The sequence below is a fragment of the Capra hircus genome, chromosome 12, assembly GCF_001704415.2.
Source record: "Capra hircus breed San Clemente chromosome 12, ASM170441v1, whole genome shotgun sequence".
Lineage (NCBI taxonomy): Eukaryota > Metazoa > Chordata > Mammalia > Artiodactyla > Bovidae > Capra > Capra hircus.
The window spans coordinates 49,820,093-49,838,930 of record NC_030819.1 but is presented as its reverse complement, the minus strand read 5'-3'; positions in this window follow the sequence as shown (position 1 = coordinate 49,838,930).

The window sequence follows — 18,838 nt, the reverse complement described above, 5'->3', positions numbered from 1 at the left end:
GATGGAAATCATCTGTGATTGTTCATTTCAGAAGAAATTAGTCTTGAATTCATGAAAATTAAAATTTTTCTTTGACATTACAATGAGACCACTTGTTCTGTACCATTGTATTGAGAGAAATGTGTTTGACCCATAATTCTTAAAATTCAAGACTGGGTACTTAGCATTCTCTTCTACTACAGCAGAGCTATTATGCAATGAAAAGAAATATGAGGATGCTGAGGTGTCTCTTATATGAAGTTTTATGCACTTTTTCAGTTTTTTTCTTGCCAGAGAAGTGACTTCTTGGCCCTTCTTTTTGGCTTGTTCATTCTTTTCTGTTTCCTTTTCAGGGCACTGAATAATGTGTCAAAGTTTGAGGTACGTATGAATTGAACCCCCAAAAGGAAAGTTATTATTAACACTCAATTGTTAAGTTTTGTATTATATTTATTGAATTGGAAGGGGAAAGAGAATTTTAGAATTTGTCTCATACTCATGGTTGAATATATTTTTAATTAGTGCTCTAACATTTCAGACATTGTCCCAGAAATAAACCATGAATTAAAAAAAAAAACATAAAAGCAACCTTCTAAATTTTCCCATTAAACATATTTATGATGAATTTCTTTTTGGCATTGTATAAACTTAAAATGAAAATTGCTCATATGTAAGCATCTATAGTATTCTAATTTAAGGAAATATATATCTTTGAGAAGATGGTAAAATTATTTTCTATCTTTGCTAATAATACTGTTTTGAAGATTTAAAAAGTAGGAACTTTTTCTTTCTCTTTTTTATGACATAGCAGGTCAGAAATCACCACAGAAAAGGTAAAGTGTTAAATGTTCTAATTTATAAGTTGTGGGGGTAAGGTGTATCCTATTGTTACTAAATATTTAGTGTAACCTTGGGCAGCTGTGTATAATGAGCTAAGTTTCAAGTATGTGATATTGTTAATATGACTATTTCTCATCTATCTTTTATAAATTGTAGAAATCATCCATGCTGTGGAAAATTCATCATAATATCATGTCCTTATGCTTATCATGTCCTTATGCATACAGTAGCTTTAGATGTTTTCAGTTTAATTTGCTTTGTATAAAGTAATGAATATTTTTGCTTATAAAGGAAAATAAAACAACCCCTGGGAGATTTTACTGAATCTAATATGAGATTGGCAATTAAAGGTCAGGGCATTAAGGGTACTTATTTATAAGACCTATTTAGGTCTAAGAATTCCCTCTTCTGAAGTTATATGTTGTGTGTGTCTTATTAAATTCATTCATTTTATTTTGATCATATTTAGACCATCTACTTGAATCAATTCCTTCAAATAAATGATATTTCACAAATTGAAATTTTACTTAATAAAATAAATAAATAATTAAGAATCAAATTTGGAATATGTTAATATGTGAACTGTTAAAAAGTAAAATATTTTGTAGTCATATGCTTAGGATTAGAGATTCTCAAACTCTATCCTGTATAAGTTTTAATATAAACTATATGCTACTTTTTAAAAACTCTAATATATCACCAAAAAAGTTTTTTATTCATGAGACTCAATAAAACAAACACTCTGATAAAGCACTCCATGTGATGCTGATACAAATGGTAAACAAACTGAACAGAAATACATTAAATAAATAGCCATACAGAGTTCATTCTGAATATTCATTACATAACTATAGTGCCTTTGCAGAAAACAGAGAGTAAGGTATTTGCATAAAATTTGTACTAAATATAAGAGTAGTTTTGAGGAAAGCACATATATTTCCTCTTCCAAATATGTATCTATGTCAATGTTATTGTAACACTGAGGCAATTGCTTTCTAAAGCATTTATTACTAGAAAGCGAATTAAAAGCATAGTGGCTTGTCATTTAAAGGAAATAAAAGAAAAGAATACATGGACACTTAAAGTGGATATCTTAAATTGAGACTAAATATAATGTCCATAGACTTACTTATATAGAAAATACACAATAATCACCCATTGTACTTGTTAGAAGCACAGTCTTGATGCCACCATCAAAGCTTCTGATCTAGTAACTCTGTGATCATACTAAGGATTTTACATTTTGTGATTTTATCCTATAACATGGTCTGGATTAAACTGATTTATGCACCATGTTCTGAGAACACTGTTAAGAGTAACAAGACTGCAAATGAGAAAATTATCCATAAAATGCAACTGGTTTGAATTTTACTGGAATGGCATTAAGGCTGTGTCCAAACCAAGATGTAATTTAGTATTTGTTCATTAAGCCACTAAGAGTTACCAAGTTTATTCTATTCGAAAGAATTTCCTATGTACTCATCAGATATGTTTAAATAAATGCTCAATAATCATTATGAAATCTCTTGATATAAAAGTAGCAGATACAAATTCATATTTATTTTAGGTAAGACCTAGAGGAAATGCAAATGAAATGCAAACAAAAGTAAGTTGGGCCTAGTTGGAAAAGAGCATATCTTATATAATCTCAATTAATGCTCTTTCAATTTCAAGTAATACAAAGTCAATCAATATATCTGAACCAAAAGAAGGTTTACTATAATTCAACAAGGTATCTTACAGGACCAAATGGGAAAAACAATAGCCAGAACTTACTAGGAAACCTGGAGAAGGAAATGGCAACCTACTCCAGTATTCTTGCCTGGAAAATTCCATGGACAGAGAAGCTTGGTGGGCTACAGTCCATGTGGTTGCAAAGAGTTGGACACAATTGACTGACTGAGCACACACACACTAGGAAAATAAGAGTTATGGCCTGAATTTCTCATTCTTTCTCTTTGGAGCTGCAAATTTTCACATCCTAATATCCCTTTTCATTTTCAATTCTTATATTTCTCTTCCTCAGAATAAGTTTTCCCTGCCTGACTGCATGAGTGAATTGAGAAATACCCATTTGCTCTTCCTGTGTTGTCATTTTTTTCTTTTCTTCAATTTTTATGGTTTTAAGAAAGCTTTTTATTGCATATATAATTCTAAAATGTTTTAGTTGATATGTAGACACCATTTAAGTCAAGTGTTTCCATGATCCTTCAGCCAGGACAGCCATATTTATTTATTTAAAAAACATTTATTTAGAAACAAAAATGTTCTTAACAGTCATAAATTTATAGATAAACTTAGGATAACTTGGAGTCAAAAAATAAACAAGTAGAAATACAGCCAAGTAACTAAATTACATATATAAGAATATAGAAACATGTTCCTAAGACCTCTTATGAAATAAAATGAGATACCACAAAGAAGGCCATATATAAGAAGAAGTTTAAAAGGATAAGTCTTTCAAATAGACAAAGTAAAGAATATCTGAAATAGAAAGGAGAAGAAACATATAGTTAAGTGTATATGAAATATAATTTTTGAGGAGAAAGATGAATTCTGTGTCATGGAAAAGTCATGAGGTGCAAGTAGGAGAATGACAAGGAAATTTGCTAGATGAAAAGCTAAAAAATTGATCATGAATCTATCAATCTAAAATCATATATATTAGTCAACATATGTTTTCACATCTAGTATATATTTATTCTTTCCTGATGTACCAGTCTTCCCATGGTAACTCACTTTCTTACTCTTAATGAAAAATTGAGTGAATATTCTTTGAATCCAAGCTCAGGTATGTGGTTCAATCTTGGTCAATTAGAGCAAAATATTTGTTAAACTGCAGTGACTGGTTCAGAGCTTATACCATTATATACTTAAAGCAAGTTACTTTTTTTTTTTTTCTGTCACATTTTTGGAAAGAGATTGGAAACTCACTCAGCTGTCCATATTCTGACATATGTGGAAATATCTCATTCCTAGAAAATGACAGTGATTTTTGTAAAAGAAGATGTAAAAGAAATTATAACTACTAAAAGTAGTTATAATTTTTCTCTGAAGAAAGATAACATAACCTTAGTCCTCAAAAAATCCTAAAAATAATTCCATAAATAAAATATATTCCATGCAGTTATAAATAACCATGCATACAAGGAGGCAACAAAATGTTAATCAAGAACAGCTGGTAATAAAAAGAATAAGCTATAGAAAGAGACCTACAAAGAATCAAATTAAATAATCACAAAATTCAAATTATGCTGCCAAACACATAGAATAAAATTTGAGAATTTTGGCAGAGAACTGGAAATCATGGGAAAAATACATAGAAATCATATAACTCAAAAATATAATAACCAGGAAATTTTTGCTTTCAATCAAAGTGGGATCGAAGAGAGTAGGTTTATTCTGCTCCTGGATCAACCAAGGGGAAAAAAGAAAGAAAAACAGAGAAAAGAAAGAAACATATTAAAGTGATATTCAACTATCAGACAAGTAATAAAGGACAGCAATTCCTAAGTGACAGAAAATAAATGAGATGAATACAGCAATGGCCTTAATGTAACAGCCTTAGTTTGGTTTTCAGATGGAAGGAAGAGAGAAGATAATAAAGCCAAGGTAACTAGACTTTGCAGAAAAGGGTCAGAGAGAGAACACTGGAGAGCTGCAGAAAATCTCCCCACCTCGAAGCACCGATTAATCCTTGTATGTAAGGAGATTACACAAAACCAGGGAAGATATCACCTGTAAAACAGAGAGAAAAATGTCCATAGCTCACATAAAGTTAGGAAAAGTGCTCATTTCCAATAGAAAAATCTAATTATTCATGGAGTATTGGATAGAGTAGACAGAAAATCCTTGTCTGATTAGTAGTGAATAATTAGCTCTAAAGTGAACACTCTTTTTGTTTCCACTTAACAAATTTTAAAAGCAAGACCCAAGAGAATGAAACTATTTCTAAAAAAGTGAACAATGTCTGAAAAAATGATCAACAATATTTCTAAAAATTGAAACTATCCAGCCCTCAATAAGGTGAAATTACAATGTCTTGTATCCAGTTGGAGAAGGCTCCAGTACTCCAGTACTCTTGCCTGGAAAATCCCATGGACGGAGGAGCCTGGTAGGCTGCAGTCTATGGGGTCGCTAGGAGTCAGACACGATTGAGCGACTTCACTTTCACTTTTCACTTTCATGCATTGGAGAAGGAAATGGCAACCCACTCCAGTGTTCTTGCCTGGAGAATCCCAGGGACGGGGGAGTGGGCTGCCGTTTAAGGGGTTGCACAGAGTCAGACACGACCGAAGCAACTTAGCAGTATCCAGTTAAATGTTAGTAGGCATATAGGAAATAACCAAATACTCCATGTAATTAGGAGAAAAATCAATCAATGGAAAATGATCCACAAGTGATATGTATATTAGAATTAGCAGATTTGGAATAGTTATTAAAACTGGATTCCCTATGACCAAAAGTTTAAGTGAAAGCTAGAAAAAGACAAAAATGCAATTTCTAATAGTAAAAACTATAATGTATGAGATGAAAATACACAGAAATATAGTACCGGTAGATAAGACATTGAAAGAAAAAAAATCTTAAATAAACCTGGTAAACACGAAAACACAGCAATATAAACACTCAAAAGTGAAACAGAGGAAATACATTTTAAAGAAATTCACAGAATACCAATGAATGATGAGATAACTTCAAGCAGATTAATATATGTATATTTTGAGTCTTCAAAGAAAATAATTAAGAGGTTACACAAGAAAAGGAAAGAAAAAAAGAATTGCAGGAAATAATTGGCAAAAGTGATAAAATATAAAAGTGATAAAAAAGTTATTTCCAAAAGTGATAAAAATATAAATTCACAAATATAAGAAATTCAACAAAACTCAAAATGCAGAAACATAAAGAAAACCTTTGTAAGACAAATCATAATCAAATTTCTCAAAATGGTGGTTTAAAAAAAAAATCTTGAAAGCACCCAGATGAAGCAAACAGATTTTGTACTGTGGAACAAAGGCAAGTAAGACAATTGATTTTTTATTAAAAACAGTAAGCAGAAGACAGAGGGGCAATATTTTTAAAGCACTAAAATAAAAATATATTATCAGAGTAGAATTCCATAATCAGTAAAAAAAATAAACCAAAACTTTCAAAAATGCAAGTAAAATAACGTTTAAGAACCATAACATTTAAGAAAAAGAAATACTTAATAAACTGCTGCTGCTGCTGCTGCTAAGTCGCTTCAGTCGTGTCTGACTCTGAAACTATAAGCCTAAATTACAAATATATATATATATGTATATGTATATATATGAAGTGAAATCGCTCAGTTGTGTCCGACTCTTTGTGATCCCACAGACTGTAGCCTACCAGGCCCCTCTGTCCATGGGATTTTCCAGGCAATAGTACTGGAGTGGATTGCCATTTCCTTCTCCAGGGGATCTTCCCAACCCAGGGCTCAAACCTGGGTCTCCCACATTCTAGACAGACGCTTTACTGTCTGAGCCACCAGGGAAGTGCCATATATATATATATATATATATATATATATATATATACAAGGAAATACTTAGAAAGAAAGGATACAAAGGAAGAAGCACAGAAGATGGTAACTACATAGCAAACACATAATATGCTTTTCTTGTTATTTAAATCCCCTTATAAGATAACTGAATGTATTAACAAAGATAAGAATAGAGTATACGGATTAAGACAACTCTAACAGTTAAAATATATAGCTATGAAGACATAAGGCTAAGATGGGAAAAATAAACAATTTTTATGCATAATGTGCTATAATACCTTTCCGAGGAAGACTAATAATTTAAAGGTGTAATATAAATGCTGAAAGTTATCCAACATTATTATCCAATAATTCAACTGAAGATATCAAAAGGAATCATAAAGATATAATAACCCAAAAGAACACATGAAAACAGGGAAGAAGGAACAAAGAATAGATAGACAAATAAAATTGATAACATGGTGTTAGAGTGAAATCAAACCATATCATTAGTCATATTAAACTTAATAAAGACCCTGAGTAAATGAAAAATTTTGTTATATTGGGTAAAATCAAGACCAAACTGGGAAGAGTTATCAAAATAGTGGAGTAGAAGAATGTGGGGCTCACCTCCTCCCACAAATATATCAAAATATATCTACATGTGGGGCACTTCTCACAAAATACCTACTGAATGCTGCCAGAAGACCTAAACTTTCTGAAAGGGCAAGATGAATCTCCACATAACTGGGGAGGACAAAATAAAATAAAGAGAGAGAGCGAGAAAGAAATCAGAACAGGACATTTGCCCCTGAGAGGGAGCTGTATAAGAGGAAAGCTTCCCCCACCATGGGAACCACCCTCACCAGCAGGGAGATCAACCAGGATGGAGGGGAAGCTTCAGATAGAGAGGATTCCTCAGCAACCATTTTGAAAAAATAAAGGAGAGAGATCTGCATAAATTGTCTGTGCTGCCACTCTGCTCCCCAAACTGAGACCCACATCCACCAGTGTAGCTGGGGGCTGGCTGCTGAAGGTAAGGCTTTGGAAGACATACCTGGGGAAAAGACTGGGTTGGTTGTGTGGAGATAGCCTGAAGGGACAGCAACCATATATGTAGTCAGAGCTTAGTCCTGACATTAAGGTGAGCACCACTGTTGGAGGGTGCACAAAGGGAGGACCAGGATGCAGTCTCTTTCTCCACATGTGTGCAGTCACAGTCAGCAAGACACACTCTCCACAGGCTCCAGGTGCTGGCACAAGCAGCCACTACTCTCATTGCCACAGGCTCTGGGAACAGGGACTAGCTGCTGCATCTTCACACCCCTGATAAAGGGGATAATAACCAGCACATGCCAAGAAAAAAGACACACATGTCTAAAACAAAAATCCTTGTACCAAAAATATTAAACCTACACAAGCTGCCCAGGGATTCTCTCACATAAAAAATAACCCTCCAAGGTCACAATAGTAATTATTTCTCCTAAACTCACAGAGTAAGAGAATATAAGTAAAATGAAGAATAGAGGAACCACTCATAGTTAAAATACCAAGAAAATTCCCCTGAAAGAACAATGAAACAGACCTCTTTACTCTAATAGACACTGAGTTCAAAAAGGAGATAAGGAAATACTGAAGGAATTAAGAAAGGCTAGCAACAGAAATGCAGATTACTGTAAAAAAAGAACCAGAAACCATAAGAATGAGTCAAGAAAAGGCAGAAAATCCATTTGTCAAGATGAAATCTAAGCTAAAGGCAATGAATAGCAGAATGAATAATGCAGATGAACAAAGAAGAGCAAACAAGTGATCTAGAAGATAGAATAATGGAAATCATACAATCAGAACAGCAGGAGGAAAGCCAAATGAAAAAGGAAAAATAAAACAATATAAGAGGCATATGGGATAAGATAAAGCACGACAATCTAGGCATAATATGAATTCCAAAAGGACAAGAAAGAGAAAAGTGATTAAAAATGTATTTTGAAGAAATCATGGCTAAAAAATCTAGAAGGGTGGGGTGGGGTGGGAGATGGGAGGAAGGTTCCGGAGGGAGGGGGCTTAGGTGTACCTATGGCTGATTTTTTTTGATGCTTGACAGAAAGCAGCAAAATTCTGTAAAGCAACTATCCTTCAATTAAAAAAATAAAATGACAAAAAAAAAAAAAAAACACCCCCAAAAAACCCCAAACACCCAGCAACTTCCCAAACCTAAAGAAGGAAGCAGATATCCAGAAGTACAAGAAACACAGAGAATCCCAAACAAGATGAATCCAAATAGACGTACACCAAGGCATATTATAATTAAAATGGCAAAAGTTAAAGAGAAAAGTCTAAAGGCAGGAGGATTCTAAACTCTTCCTAAAAAATATAAAGTTAATTACAAAGGAACATCCCCATGAAGTTATCTGCTGATTTCTCTACAGAAACATTGAAAGCCAGAAGGCAATGACAAAATACATTCAAAGTCCTGAAAAGTAAAATGTCTGCAACCTAGAATGTGCTATTCAGCAAAAGTGTCATTTAGAGAGATAAAGAATTTCTCAGACAATAAAAAACTAAAAGCAATACAATATTAAACCTATTCTAAAAGAAATACTGAAAATTCTTCTCTAAATAGAAAAGATACAGGAAAGAATAGGAACCAGAAGATCACAACTGGAAAGTAAATCATTTAAGTAAGCCAGTATATAGATTAAAAGGAAAAAAAATGCTTTTAATAGCAATTCTAACTATGATTAGCAGCAATGATAACTAAATCACTATGTTTATAACTTTTTAAATAAAAAATATGAGCCTACAAGCCCAATATATGCGGCCTACAAAAGACCCACTTTAGGACAAAGGACATACATAGAATTAAAAGTGAGAGGATGGGAAAATATATTGCATGCAAATGAAAATGACAGGAAATTGGGGATTGCAATACTCATATCAGACAAAATTAGACTTTAAATAAAGGCCATAAAGAAATATAGAGATGTGTCTAGAGTGTTAGAGTTCTCCAACAGTATAGTGTTACTCTTGATTTCTCCTTTTATGAATGTTAACGTTTGCCTTATTGGTCCCTATGTTGAGTGCATATGTATTTACACTTGTTATTTCTTCTTCTTGGATTGATCCCTTGATCATTATGTAGTGCCCTTCTTTGCTCCTTCTAACATTATTTTAAACTCTATTTTGTCTGATATCAGTATTGCTACCCCAGCCTTCTTTTAATTTCCATTGCATTAAATGCCCTTTTCAATCCTTTAAATTTTAGTCTGTTTGTGTCCTAGGATTGAACTGAATCTTTTGTAGACAGCATATATATGAGTCTTGTTTTTTATCCATTAAGCCAGTCTATGTCTTTTGGTGGGAGCATTTAATCCATTTACATTTAAGTTAATTACCAGTCTATATGTTATTATCACCATTTTGTTAATTGTTTTGTTTGTTTTTGTAGGTCTTTTTTTCTTTTGTTTCTTTTTCTTTTCTCTTGTGATTTGATGACTATCTTTTGTATTGTATTTGGATTGCTTTTCCTTTTTTTGCGTGTACATATCTATTGTGGAAATTTGGTTTGCCTTTATCATGAGGTTTTGATATAGCAATCTTCCCCTCCCCTTCCTTCTCTCTCTCTATTCTGTATCAATGCAGAATATCTCTATGTCTATGTAACTATATATCTGTATCTATCTCTCGCTGTATGTTATATACCTACACAAAGATATATAAGATACTACATTATTTAGGGACATATCATATATTACAGTTAATAATAATAATATGAAAAAAGATATAATACTGAAAGATGAACCCCTATGGTTGGTAAGTGTTCAATCTGCTATTAAAGAAGAGTGAGAAATAGCTCCTGAAAGAATGAAGAGGCTGAGCCAAAGCAGAAATGATGCTCAGTTCTGGCTGTGTCTGGTGGTGAAAAAAAGTCCAATGCTGTAAAGAACAATATTGCATATGGATCTGGAATGTTTGTTCCATGAATCAAAAGTAAATTGGGTGGTCAAACAGTAGATGGTAAGAGTGAACATCAACATTTTAGGAATCAGTGAACTAAAATGGATGGGAATGGCTGAATTTAATTCAGATGATCATTATATCTACTACTGTGGGAAAAATTCCCTTAGAATGAGAGAGTTGAAGCTTAGGCAGTCCGGACCACTTCAAGGAAGAGGTGAGCATTCTCAGTCAATTCTTTGCTTAAGCCTTGTGCACAATGTATCTTGCCTGAAGACTGTCCTTTCTTTAGGTGCTAATGGTCACACAGCACAATGTTCTTATCATGGAAATGCTTTTCTTAGACTCTATGTTAATAATTATTATTGTAACAAATCTTGCCTGGGAACCTATTTCTCAAGACTTGTACCCCTGATTACATAGGGGTAATATACTGTTGTATATCTTGCCAGAGACGTTACCCAGAACCCATTCTCCCTGGATAATCTTGTGCCAAAGTTATTTCAGGATATATGCCTTGGGAAAGGGTCTGGTGGAACTCTTACAACTTTGAGGTATTCTTTTTATCTATTCTCAGCAACCAGTTGAAAAGTATATAATGCCCCACTTAAACCAGTAATATTTCTATCCCCTTCTGATGTCTATGTCAGAAGCTTTTTTGTCACTATCACCTTAATAAAATTTCTACTACACAAAGCTCTGTGTGACGAGACAGTCTTTGGTCCTGGAGTTAAAAGGTCCTGGAGTTCTTCAGAGGTCATGAATCCAGTGGAACACTGTAAGCTTTCATCTATCACCTTGGGGGCTTAGTTGGGATTCCCAAGACAAGGTATAGCTATCATCTAGGAGGCTTATTCAGAATCCTAAAACAAGGTATAACCTTTCAAGAATAAATTAATTATCTCTCATAGTCAAAAAAAGAATCTGAAACGCAGTACTTGAATACAGTCTCAAACACAACAATGAACTTGGTTCACTTCCAAGACAAACTATTAAACATCACAGTAATCCAAATCTATGTCCCAATAACTAATGCTGAAGAAAATGAAGTTGAGTGGTCTAAGAAGACCTATAAGATCTTCTAGAACTAACACAGAAAACGATGTCCTTTTCTTCATAAGGGACTGAAATGCAAAAGTAGGAAGTCAAATGATATCTGAAGTACAAAATGGAAAACACTAACAGAGCTTAACAAGAGAACACATTGGTCATAGCAAACATCCTCTTCCAACAACACAAGAGACAGCTCTACACATGGACATCACCAGATGGTCTATACCAAAATCATATTGATTATATTCTTTGCAACCAAAGATGGAGAAACTCTATACAGTCAGCAAAATTTAGACTGGGAGCTGACTGTGGCTCAGATCATGAGCTCCTTATTGCAAAATTCAGACTTGAAGAAAGTAGGGAAACTGACTGGGACATTCCTGTATGACCTGAATTAGATCCCTTATTATTATACACTGGAAGTGACAAATAGATTCAAGGGATTAGATCTGAAAGACAGAGTGCCTGGAGAACTATGGACAGAGGTATAAGAGGGCATTGTACAAGAGGCAGTGACCAAAACCATCAGCAAGAAAGAGAAATGCAACAAGGCAAAACGGTCTTTTGAGGAGGTCCTACAAATAGCTGAACAAAGGAGAGAAGCAAAAGGCAAAGGAGAAAAGAAAAAATATGAACGCAGAGTTCCAAAGAATAGTAAGGAAAGATAAGAAACCCTTCTTAAGTGAACAATGCAAAGAAACAGACTAAAAATATAGAATGGAAAGACTAGAGATACCCTCAAGAAAATTAGAGACACCAAAGGAACATTTCATGCAAAGATGGGCACAATAAAGGACAAAGATGGTATGGACCCAACAGAAGCAGAAGATCTTAGAAGAGGTGGCAAGAATACAGAGAAGAACTGTACAAAAAAGGTCTTAATGACCCAGATAACCATGATGGTGTGGTCACTCACTTAGAGACAGACATGCTGGAGTGGGAAGTCAAGTGGGCCTTAAGAAGCATTACTACAAATGAATCTATTAAAAGTGATGGAATTCCAGCTAAGCTATATAAAATCCTAAAAAATAATCCTATTGAAGTGTTGCACTCAATATGCCAGCAAACTTAGAAAACTCAGCAGTGGTCACAAGACTGGAAAATGTCAGTTTTCATTTCAATCCCAAAGAAGGGTGTTTAAAGAACGTTTAAACTACTGTACAATTGCACTCATTTCTCATGTTAGTAAGGTAATGTTCAAAATCCTTCAAGCTAGTCTTCAATAATACCAAGAAATTCCAGATGTACAAGCTGGATTTAGGAAAGGCAAAGTGACCAGATTTTAAATTGCCAATGTCTACTGGATCATAGAAAAAGCAAGGGAATTCCAGAGAAACTTCTGTTTCATTGACTACAATAAAGCCTTTCACTGTATGGATCACAACAAACTGTGGAAAATATGTAAAGAGATAGGAATACCAAACAACCTTACCTGCCCCTTGAGAAATCAGAATGCATGTCAAGAATGCAGAGTTCAGTTCAGTTCAGTCAGTCGTGTCCGACTTTGCAGCCCCATGGACTGCAGGAGGCCAGGCCTCCCTGTCCATCACCTACTCCTGGAGTTTACTGAGCATGTCAAGAATGCAGAGTACATTATGCAAAATGCTAGGCTGAATGAATCATAAGCCAGGGGAAATTCAGGAAATTCAAGATTGCCAGGGGAAATATCAATAATCTCAGATATGCGGATGACACCACCCTAATGGCAGACAGCGAAGAGGAACTAAAGAGCCTGTTTATGAAGAAGAAAGAGGAGAGTGAAAAATCTGGCTTGAAACTCACCATTCAAAAAATGAACATCATGGAATTTAGTCCCATCACTTCATGGCCAATATATGGTGAAAAAATGGAAACAGTGACAGACTTTATTTTCTTGGGCTTCAAAATCACTGTGAATGGTGGCTGCAGCTATGAAATTAAAAGACATTTGTTTCTTGGAAGAAAAGCTATGGCAAATCTAGACCACATATTAAAAGGCAGAGACATCACTTTGCCAACAATGTTCAGTCTTGTCAAAGCTATGTAGTCTTGTGTGGATGTGAGAGTTGGACCACAGAGGACTGAGCACTGAAGAATCAGTGCTTTCAAACTGTGGTGCTGGAGAAGACTCTCGAGAGTCCCTTGAACAGCAGAGAGATCAAATCAAACAGAAAGGACATCAACTCTGAATATTCATTACAAGGACTGATGCTGAAGCTCTAATATTTTGGCCACCTGATGCTAAGAGCCAACTCGTTGGAAAAGATCCTGATTTTAGTGAAGACTGAGGGCAGTAGGAGAAGAGGGTGATGGAGGATGAGATGGTTGGATGGCATCATTGACTCAATGGACATGAGTTTGTATAAACTCCAGGAGATAGTGAGGAACAGAGAAGATTGGCATGCTGCAGTCCAGGGGGTTGCAGAGTCAGACATGACTAAGTGACTGAACAACATTAAATATATAATCATTTTAAGTTCCTGATTAACTTCAAATGCATTTCCAATACCCTGGGTTTGTACTCTCATGAATATTGGTTTCTATATCATATATATGTGTGGATGATTTCCTACCTTCACAATATGTTTGCATTTACTGGTAAACTTTCCAATTTTTAATTTTGTTTGCTTTTCTTTATGACCTTTACTTTTGTGCCAAGAGAACTTCTTTTAGCATTTGTTTTAATTCTGGTTTGATGGTGCTGAATTCTCCTAACTTTTGCTGTCTCCGTCAAATCTGAACAGGAATGTAGCTGGTTAGTGTATTCTTGGTTATAGGTTTTCCCCTTTTATCACTTTAAATGCATTGTGCCATTCCCTCTGGCCTGCAGAGTTTCTGCTGAAAAATCAGCTGATAACCTTATGGGGATTCCCTTTCATTTGTTGCTTCTACCTTGTTTCTTTTAATATTGTCTCTTTGTTCTTGATTTTTGTCAATTTGATTCACATGTGTCTTGAAGTGTTACTCTTTGGGTTTGTCCTTTATGGAACTCTGTAATTCCTGGACTTGGATGACTGTTTTCTTCCCCACATTAGGAAAGCTTTTAGTTATTATCTCTTCTAATATTTTCTCTCACACTTTCTGTATTTCTTCTCCTCCTGGGGACCCTATAATGCAAATGGTGCATTTTAATGTTGTCCCAGAAGTGTCCTAAACTGTCTTAATTTATTTTCACTCTTCAAAAATTCTGTTCTGTGGCATTGATTTCTATCATTCTAAAATTCAGCTCACTTGTTCATTCTGTCTCATTTATTCTATTAAACTCCTTCTAGGTTTTCTTTTTTTAAATTTTATTTTAGTTGCTGTACTGTTCATCTGTGTTCATTTGTTCTTTATATATTTTAACTTTTTGTTAAACACTTCATATATCTTCTTAGTCTGTGCCTCCATTCATTTTCTGAGATCTTGTATCATCTTTATTAGCATACTATAAACTCTTTCTTTTTTGTGTAAATTGCCTATCTCCACTTCACATAGCTATTCTTCTAGGGTTTTATCTTGTTCTCATGTCTGGAACATATTCCTCTGCCATTGCATTTTGTCTAAATCTCTGTGTTTTTGGTCCCACAGATTTCAGAATTGTAGTTCTTGTTTCTGCTGTCTGCTCCCTGGTGGGTGAGGCTGGTTTAAGAGGCCTTTGCAGGCTTTCTGATGAGAGTGACTGGAGCCTATCCACTGGTAGGTGGAGATGGTTCTTGTACCTCTGGTGGGCAGGTCCATGTCAAGGAGTATGTTTAGAGGCAATTGTTAGATCAAGACACATCTAAAACTTTAAGTTGTTAGTTGCTGAGGGGTGAGTCTGTTTCTGCTCTGTTGGTTGTTTGGCCTGAGGTATCTCAGCACTGGAGTCTACAGTCCATTGGGTGGGGCCAGATCTTGGTGTCAATGTTATGGCCTTCAGGAGAACTCACACCAGTGAATATAGTCCAGTACCTGTGCTACCTGCATTCTTGTTCACACAGTGAGCCACAGCCACCTTCTGCCTCAACATGAGACCCTCCAATATCAGCAGATAAGTCTGATTTCGGTTTCTGTGAGTTCAATGCTTTTCCCCTGGGTCCTGGTATGCATGAGATGTGTGCACCCCCCAAGAGTGGAGAATCTGTTTCCCCAAGGCTGTGGAGTGCCTGTAATCAAACCCCACTGGCCTTCAATGACAAATTATCTGGGGGCTCCTATTTAAAATGCTAACCCCTCAACTTGTGAGTCTGACATGGGACTCAACACTTTCACTCTTATGGGAGAGAAGGTATATCCTGTGATATTATTTTCTAGTATGTGGGTCATCCACCTGGAAAGTATGGGATTTAGTTGTGTCTTGAATATGTCCCTCCTACCTTCTTGTGGTTTATTCTTTGTCTTTGGATATAGAATATCTTTTTCTGGTAGGTTGCAGTCTTCTTTGTGGATGGGTGTTCAGTAATTGTGATTTTCATATTTTCTTGAGAAGAGGTGGCATCAATCCTTCTACTCTGCCATCTTGTTTCCTTTCCATTCCATTATTAAGATTTGTGAACTTAGAGTAGGCAGATTGCCCTCCATAGTGCAGGTGGTTATTCAATCCACTGAAGGTCTGAATAGTATAACAAAAATGGCTTCTTAGAGTAAGAAGGAAAATTCTCCAACAGACTCCCTTCTGACTTTATTTGGTCTGCTGAATTTAGTTAAGAAACTGCACCATTGGTTCTCCTAATTCAAAGCTTGCTATCTCACACTGCAGAATTTGGATTGCCAGCCTCCATAATCACACAAGCCAATTCTTTATGATAAGTCTCTTTCCACATATATCCATATACTATTGGTTCTATATTGTTGTAAAATCCTATTACAGTCTTTAGAATATACTGTGAAATAAATAAATGATTTAGGAAATATATAGGAAGATAACAATTCTGTTTGCTTTAGTTCCTTAGCAGAAGAACAAATGACAACATATTGGAAGGATAGAAACTGTGTAAGTGAGACTGACTTTTGCAGAATTCATGAACTACATAGTAACATGACATCATGCTACTTGTAACCTAAAATAAAGCAGCTGACCTGTTCTTATAATTCCACCAGAGAGATTAAGGAACACTTATATCTAAGTGATTCAGATAAATTTGGAAGACCAAAAATATTTTCTAAAATTAAATATAAGTTGAAAAATTAAGAAATTAATGAGTTATTCATTATCTTCTTTTCTCCTTGGAACTTCAAAGAGCAAATACCTGGATAAATTACATTTCAAATGGATAATCTGCTTATGTCGGCCATAGGTATGGAGTAAGGTAAAAGACATGACACTCTGGAGGAGATGATCAGCTGAAGGATTGTGAAATTGTGAAGCAGTAAGTGTGTTCAGAACTTTACAAACTAATTTCAAACAAAATTCACCTTTTTTGTAGAGAAAGAAGACATTGTTTATCAAAAGCCAATATTCAACTTTGACTTGAATGTATCCTTAACAGAATTATAACCTGATTGTTCCTCTTATAATCTTTAGGCTCTCAGATTCTTTACATTATCCCTCAGCTATTATGATCCCAATATAAGGAAGGCTTCACGGTCACCCATTATCAAAACATAAAGTATTACATTTTTATGTTAACAAAACCTTAATGTTTACTATCAGTAATACCATTTTAAAATGTCATATAGATGCATAAGCATATACAACTAATATGGGAAATTAATAGTTTTGTTTTTGAACAATTAGTGAAGATAAAACATATCAGTGCATTTAATTCCTTCCTAAGTACCTTCCCATAGTCCCATCACTTCATGGGAAATAGATGGGGAAACAGTGGAAACAGTATCAGACTTTATTTTTTAGGCTCCAAAATCACTGCAGATGGTGACTGCAGCCATGAAATTAAAAGACACTTACTCCTTGGAAGAAAAGTTATGACCAACCTAGATAGCATATTCAAAAGCAGAGACATTACTTTGCCAACAAAGGTCCATCTAGTCAAGGCTATGGTTTTTCCAGTGGTCATGTATGGATGTGAGAGTTGGACTGTGAAGAAGGCTGAGCACTGAAGAATTGATGCTTTTGAAGTGTGGTGTTGGAGAAGACTCTTGAGAGTGCCTTGGACTGCAAGGAGATCCAACCAATCCATTCTGAAGGAGATCAGCCCTGGGTGTTCTTTGGAAGGAATGATGCTAAAGCTGAAACTCCAGTACTTTGGCAACCTCATGCGAAGAGTTGACTCATTGGAAAAGACTCTCATGTTGGGAGGGATTGGGGGCAGGAGGAAAAGGGGATGACAGAGGATGAGATGGCTGGATGGCATCACCAACTCGATGGACATGAGTTTGAGTGAACTCCGGGAGATGGTGATAGACAGGGAGGCCTGACGTGCTGTGATTCATGGGGTCACAAAGAGTTGGACACAACTGAGTGACTGATCTGATCTGATCTGAAGTACCTTCCAATCATAATTGTTTTGATAGCATAGCGTGTATTGGTAATATGAAAATGTCTTTGTAGAATTTTATTAATGGCTTTGTTCAGTTATGTGGAATCATTTCATTGAACCTGATCATCTTTACCAAAATTTAAATTTGAAATATCAGCATTGATAATATTTTCCATATGTCTTTTAGATCTGTCAATGTATCGATCACTTTTTGGAAGACTCTGGTAGCTCATAACTTTAAATAATTGTACAGAGTGAAGTAAGCCAGAAAGAAAAACACCAATACAGTATACTAACACATATATATGGAATTTAGAAAGATGGTAATGATAACCCTCTATGCGAGACGGCAAAAGAGACACAGATGTATAGAATGGACTTTTGGACTCTGTGGGAGAGGGAGAGGGTAGGATGATTTGGGAGAATGGCATTGAAACATGTATACTATCATGTAAGAAATGAATCGCCAGTCTATGTTCGATATAGGATACAGGATGCCTAGGACTGGTGCATGGGGAAGATCCAGAGAGATGATATGGGGTGGGAGGTGGGAGGGGGGTTCAGGATTGGGAACTCATGTACACCTGTGACAGATTCATGTCAATGAATGGCAAAACCAATACAGTATTGTAAAGCAAAATAAAGTAAAAAAAAATTACTACATGGGATACTGATATTTTTTATTTTCAATAAAAGGATAAATAACTCAAAGAAGTTTGATGATACTGTTGGCTATCCCATCCAACAAACATTTTCATTTCATTAAGATTCTTACAAGGTAGTTTGACACACACTGAAGTCAATTTGAAAAATGAAATAATGCAACAATTATAATACCATCAATTTATAGTTTAAATATTGAGATGAAACTTTGGACTTAGATTTGAAAGTTGACGCTGGAACACTTTTGCGGCTATTGGGAAGGAATGCATATATTTCGCATGCCTCAAAAAACATGGAAGGCAGATGTAGAAAGTTGGAAACAGAATGTCTGTATCCTCACAAAAGGGCACATGTTGAAACTTAGTCCCTAATGTGTTGGTGTTTGGAGGTGGGGCCTTTGGGGTACTTAGGTCATGCAGGTCAAGTCCTCATGAATGAGATCAGTGACCTTGTAAAAGACATCTCA